Genomic DNA, 7328 nt, shown 5'->3' with positions numbered 1-7328 from the left:
CTGAGAAGAATGTATATTCTGTTGACATAGAGTCTTCTGTAGATGTTTATTAAGTCCATTCTATCTGTGGCACAATTTACATTTTAAAGCCTTGCTTGTTTTTTAGATGGGAAAGAGTAAGGAAATCACCAATATTATTACGTCAGAACCTGGTCTTCATCGTCAATCAGTGTTTTCTTGAAGAAACTGAATGATGCAGTGTTTGGTAGACATATATTTATACTTGGTATGGTATCTTCAAAGACTGTTCCATTTGTTAATATGCAATGATCTTCCTTACCTCTTCTGGCTAATTTTGGTTTGAAGTCTACTTTGTCAGCTATCACAATACCTTCAACCGTAGCATGTTGTTGATTTCTCTTCACTTGATATATTATTTTCCATGTTTGTATTATTAATTTTATATTACATATTTCATTTTTTAAAGACTTTATTTATTTATTTTATGTATATGGCGAGTACACTGTAGCTGTCTTCAGGCACACCAGAAGAGGGCATCGAATACCATTACAGATTGTTGTGAGCCACTATGTGGTTGCTGGGAATTAAACTCAGGACCTTTGGAAGAGCAGTCAATGCTCTTAACTGCTGAGCCATCTCTCCAGCCCCCCATTCTTTTATATCTCAAATGATATCTCCCTTCCTGGTCACTCCTTCACAGCCTCCCCATCCCATCTGCCCTCTCCCCTTCCCCTTTGCCTCTATGAGGGTGCTCCCCCACCTACCCATTCACTCCCGCCCTACTGCCCTAGCATCCCCCTACACTGAGGAATTAAGCCTCCACATGACCAAGGTCCCCCCCCCCCCCAACACAAACACATTGATGTGAGACAAGGCCATCCTCTGCTACATATGTATCTGGAACCATGAATCCCTCCCTGTACACTCCTTGGTTGGTGGTCTAGTCTCTGGGTGTCTTTACTGGTAAAATATTTTTTTAAACTAGATTTTAATCCACTCCACTAGTCTGTGTCTCTTTATTAGAGAGTTGGAGCCATTTACATTCAATGCTATTACTGAAAGATTTTCATTAATTCCTAAAATTTTGTTGTTTTTTTTTTTTTATGATTAGTTGGATTCTTGTTCATTGTCACTTGATCCCCTATCAGTATTAGGGATTTTCTGGGTAATCTTGTTAGACATGATGGAGTCCCTCCTTGCACTCTTATTCAATTCTTAAAGTTTATTATTTCCTGTACTTTGGTGATTGAGACTTTCTTACTCCTTTGTATAGTAGTCCTTGATGCACCTTCTGCAGTGCTGCCTTGGTGGTCATGTACTGCTCTAGTTTGTGCTGCTCTTGAAATGTTTTTGCTTCTACGTCGATTCTTTTAAAAATAGCATTGTAGGACATAGAACTCTTGATCAGCAATGACTGACTTTCCATGCATTCTTGGCTTTGAAAATTGCTGATGAGTGACTATATATTATTCCAATGTTTCTGTTCATAAGTGAGTTGGTGTGTTTCCCTCGTAGATTTTGCTATTGTTTATTTGGTTTGTACTGTTGGCATCTTGACAGTGTTGTGAGGGTAGCTCTCAGTTGATGACATCTGTTCCTGGACATCACCCAGGACAAGGCTATCTTTCCTTGCACATCCCAACATATAAGCTTTGAGTCAATCAGGATCCAGACTGTCAGCCTTTCTACAGTTGCCTCTCTAGGTTGAAGTTTCTTTACCTGTGGATGTTCCCTGATCTTAAGTACTTAGAGTAGTTCAGTTTTTAACAATATCTCACTCAATATGGCACCAGACCATTGACCTTCAAATGAGATTTCTCTGCACTGATGATTCATCAGCCAGAGGAATCAAAGCTTCCCCAGTAGGCAGGTTTATCCTGAGGTTAGGACTACTAACCTCCAGTTGATAACTGTGTCCCTCCTCCCACCAGCATATTGAATGCCCAAGGCTGTATTTGGCTTTCTTCTCTGTTTGGTGGCATGGCTCCACTAGCCCTCTCTTCTGGAATCATTTGACTTCTATCTAAGCTTCCCTTTTCTTTCTCTTTGGAATAATGTCTCATTCCCCAGATCCCACAGAAACATCTTCTAGAATTTACCTTACCCAAAAGTCTCAATACATGTATGTAGGTTGTAAGACCTCTGGTAGGTCCTTTTAAATTCACTTGCCTACAGTCTCATCCTCAGAAGGGTGACTGAAATTGATAATTACTTAATCGCTTCTCTAAAACTCAATTAATACTTTGTTCATACAATACCAATAACAGTTTTAATATAATTTTTTATGTAGGATAGATTCCCAACAACTAGACTAACCAGAAACACCTCTTTCATATGGAGAAAAAGTCTGAAGGATAGATAAGTTACTTGGGATCTACATCTAAATCTGGAACTAGACACCATTTCAGGTGCAGTGCTCCCATGGTGCATTCTGGGCTATAGTTCTAATTCACTGTCTATGTGCTCTTCATCAGCTAAATGAACTTCTGTGTAAACTCTAACAACATGGAATCACTACTACGGTGCTGGAAAAGGACAGAGAATTACTATTTAGAGTTCCCAGCAGTCTCTTAACACAGTCTTACAAGGGTACTTACACTCGGTGAGAGCAGAGGCAGCAGTATAACCATTACTGTGATAGTCATTGTATAGGTGCAGCATGGAGAAGCTCCCACAAATGGAATCATCTAAGACCTCGTATCTATTATTGAATTTGCATGCCATCCTTTACAAGTACAATGGCCATCTAGTCTTCTCTCCATTCCTTTAACATTAGTGTGTGGGCTACCAAAGCAACGACTGTATGGATTTTGAATAGGGACTTGTAAAATCGTATAGACTTGTATAGCAAAGAAAAAATAGTCTTTAAAAATACCACAGTAAATACTAAGAATAAGACTAATCTCTTTTTCTTTTGCTGCTGAGACTGCCAGAGTCGTTAGAAATAACAATAGCTGATGGCAAGAGGAATGAGGACTAAGATTCCATTTGGATGGGGCCGAGTAAAAGATTTGCTCATTTAAGAAAGGTGGGAACTGCTAATGCAGAAGTCTGACAGCCAACGATTAAACAAAGTAAGCTTGGCCTCTCCTGATCATCATACTTCTGATTGAAGTGACTCCCCTTCCCCCTCCAATCTTTTTGTCTCAGTTTAATATATTTTGTATTATGCATGTCATATTTCATAAATAAAAAAGGAACAAGTTTGTGGTGGAGGAAAAACACTAGTTTAAGGCAAACCTACATTGGGCTACATTGGGCTATGTTTGAGATACTGTCTCAAAAGACAAATGTTAATCAATTAATTAATTAAAATGTATCCTCTCCCTTTGCATAAAGGGCAAGAAAGGAATGCACTGGTTTTCATTTTTAAAATAATAAAAAATAATCAATCACAAATAATTACCAAAAGAAAAATATATGAGTGATAAAATCAAGGTGATATTTTCTATGCAGTTTCTAAGGAGGAGAACTCAAAGTTCAATTTTTTTCATACCAAAAGAAAAAAATTAGATTAAAAATTAAAAGTAAAAGCAAACAGTTGTGAAGAAAATAAAACTGTTCTGCATGAGGAGGCTCAGAACAGTTTGACTCTTGGGTCAAACTGCTATATGAAGAATGGATACAAATGAAACAATTCATGGTCTTCATGTGGCTGCAGTGGTTTGTTTGTTTGTTTGTTTTTGAGACAGGGTTTCTCTGTATAGCCCTGGCTGTCCTGGAACTCACTCTGTAGACCAGGCTAGCCTCGAACTCAGAAATCCGCCTGCCTCTGCCTCCCTGCAGTGGTATTTTTTATCAAGTGAAGAAGGAAGTTCATTTTCCCTTGCTTCCAGCTCCACAAACTCATCATCTTGTCTCCACTAACATGCCGCATTTGCAAACCGGAGGATGTGATTTCTTGAGTGAGGTAACTCACACAGTTACAGGAGGAATTTTATCCTATATCTTAAAGTACATGTGTAGCTGATACAATGCACTCAGCAAAAATAACAGACAGGTTCAAAGCAATGTAATACAACAGGTAGTCCCCAACTCCAGGACTATAAAAGGCCCCACTAAACAGCTTGCTCCCTCCATCCTGGAGGATCTACATGCCCTATGTCTTAGCTTCTGGCTGGATACCTGGGGCAACATGGTATCCTGAGTTTATTCATTTTTTTGTTCTCAAACCTTCTTTGTTTCTAGTCAACCACAGTATAACCTAGTGGTATCCACAATAGAGAGGTGCAAACAGCATGAAGAACAGATAGAACATCATTAACTGAATTCTGTGGTCATAATTAGCATATTTAATGGAGAATAGATGACACTTAAGTTCTAAAACCATTTAAAAATATTCCAAATTCTAATTTTTGGATCTAAGCTTTCTTTAGTTGGTATGCTATTTGGTAAACCCCCTCTGGCTTGCTTGTGCAGTCAGCAGTATTTGGAGCAAGCATTTCTGTGCGCATACCTGCTCACTTCATGCAACAAAATTCCAACTTTTATAACACACATTCACTTGTAGAAAAGGGAGAGAGAGTGAAGATTCAAGTCCAAAAATGACTTTGTAGTTTCTCATGAGTAAGCTCTAACGTTTCATTAGGGTGACCAGATTCTACTCCAGTCTTCTTCAATCTCAACAGAAAATGTATTCTTCAAACTATCCAGTTACAACAGGGACAAAAGCAACAAGAAGCTGTTATTGTCCATTTATAATTGACTCCGAATAAATCTAATGTTAAAACATAAACGCAGTCCTGATACATGAAAGGCAATAAAAGGATAAGGTATATACAAATGGTGTCTCTTATTGAGGGCTTGTAATTGTTGGTTTTGTTTTGTGTTTTGAAATCTATACTTTTAAATATGCAATTACTATTACTACTCTGGGAGTTCTTGAGAATTAACAAGCATGCTGTTATACATGGTGGCTTTTCAGCATACTGCTCTGTGAGTTAAGTACCTGTTGATTTCTGTGACTGGGGCTGGGTGTTTTGGTTTTGTTTGTTATTTGGATTTTTTGTTTTTTTAGGTAAGCCTGTCTTATCAGACAGGGCACAAAGAATGTTGTTGTAGCTGTGGGCAGTCTGGGCTTTCTCAACAGGAGTAAGGTACCAACAATATTGGTAACTGAACCACCATGAAAGAAACCTACAATCAGACTTCACTGTTTTCCTAAAGAATCTACATTTTCATTTTAAATTACATGTTTGTATATTCATTTCCATCTTTCTTTTGGCTTTTAAACCTGAACTGAAAAAAAAAAAAAAAAAAAAAAAAAAAAAAAAAAAAAAAAAAAAAAAAAAAAAAAAAAAAAACAAGCCTAAGACTAGCATTTATTAGGGGGAGGGGAAGCAAGTCCACACAATTTTTCCCTAAGATATTACTTCCAGATTACTTACTTCAGGAAGTCATGTTGACAGGCAGATGGAGGAAAAGATGAAAGATAAAGTTTCAGAGATTCTAGGAATCTCAATGCCTGGATTTCCATTTTAACATTTCAGTTTCTTGCTAGTCAGTGAGTTTCTGTGTCTAACTACATTAAAATGTGCACAGCAGAAATAAAAACACATGCACGTATCTCATACTTGCCCTCATGATGCATGTTAAAAATTAGATAGTTTATGAGAATACATTTATTGAAATTAAACTAAACATCTCTTAAACTTTCCATTATTGACCAAGTTTCTTCAAATGAACCTAGCTTTGTTCATCATCTCTTCTTCGGCAGCATAAATACTCTTAGTATTTGTAAGTGACTGATAGGTGGTAAAATATAGACAACATTCATTCACATTAATCAGATTGTAAACTTACTGCTTCATCTTTGAAATGGGCCAGTATCTTCCCATTCAATGATTAACATACTTGACATTCTAATGGATTCTGTTCCATGAATTTTTCACTGAACAAAGGTAAAAGGCCTCCTTTTTATTTTATGACTAAAGGACATGCTCAAGACTGAGACATGAACCAAGAAAGAATAGAAAACTAGCACAGCTAAACTCAGTTTTCTAATATTTCTTAAAATGAAAATGCACAGCTGTCATTGACTCGGGTGAACTGAAAGGTTGATATTGTTGGATGTTTTTCACTCTTTCTGCTGGTCTATCTTGTTAGTATATGTTTAAGGACATCCTAGTCTGATTTCTTTCCAATTCAATGGTTTCTCCCATGAGTCAGTGGTGACGATGATAGAGGAAGGGGGCTCTATAGGCGTGAAGCACTTTTATATGTAATTAATAAAAATGTATGCATTTTAGTTTTAAACCATTTTATGAAGTATACAGATAAGACCCTGGTCTTTCTGGGGAATGAATTTCAATAGCAGACCATTTGGCCAGTATGAATCCTCAATGGAAGAAAAAGAAAAGACGAAAATTCTTGTCTCAAAATGTTTGTGTTCTAGCTAGCAAAAGAAAAGATGGAAATTGAATAGTTGGGTGGAATCAGTTCTGGTTGTTGGTTATCCTCTGGAACTTGATGGTAAGATATCTTGAAAAGATAGCATATACTTTGGCCACTGAGCATGGAGAAATAAGATTAGTACCAACCTGAAAGCTAGGGAAGTTATCCAGTAGGAATATAAACCCTATAAGCTGCAATCATTAACAATCTATCAAGATCCTCTGGGGCAATAGTGGCATATCTGTTATGAGAGTAACCAACTACATTTCTCTTTAAGGCTACCAAAGCAGAAATACCTGCTAGCACCATTAATGTGGTCCAAAAACCAAAGCTAAGTAGATCATAGGCTCTATGGGATAACCTACTATTAAGCAAACATAGTATCAAAGCAACTCCTAAAAGAGTTACCATTATACTATCGGTTAATGCATCTCTCAATCTTTATATGAGAAAACTTCACTCTGCCATAGCTGGTACCCATAACTAGTCAACATGAAATGAATAAGAGATTACAGAGTTCTTATGCCTTATTGGGACATCTAAATCCTACCACTTCCTCCAAAGACTCAAGAATTGACAATAGGACTGTCTGTGAAGACTGCCTTCTCCTTAACATGCTCAAGATCCAGGCTGACTGAGCTATTATTTTAGTCTTCTGGCTACTTTTTGTTTTTCCAACAAAGCATTGAGGCCACATCTCCTGAAAGTAAAAATCAACACTTTCTTTCCATGGGAGGAGTGCCAAATAATTCATGGCCATGGTCAATACCCCAGAGGCCTTGTGTGTTACAGGCATGCTCACGTGGATATCAATAGAATAAGACCCTACTAGAAAACTTAAGCATTAAGCATAACAGTGGCATGATTGTATATTTTCATCTTAAGAACATGATTTTAGCTGTTAGAGAATAATTTAGGTGACAAGATGGAACCCAAGATGACTAGTTAACAGCTATTGTAGCTGCCTGAATATG

The sequence above is a fragment of the Arvicanthis niloticus genome, chromosome 4 (genome assembly GCF_011762505.2).
Source record: "Arvicanthis niloticus isolate mArvNil1 chromosome 4, mArvNil1.pat.X, whole genome shotgun sequence".
Lineage (NCBI taxonomy): Eukaryota > Metazoa > Chordata > Mammalia > Rodentia > Muridae > Arvicanthis > Arvicanthis niloticus.
This window is presented reverse-complemented; position numbering follows the sequence as displayed.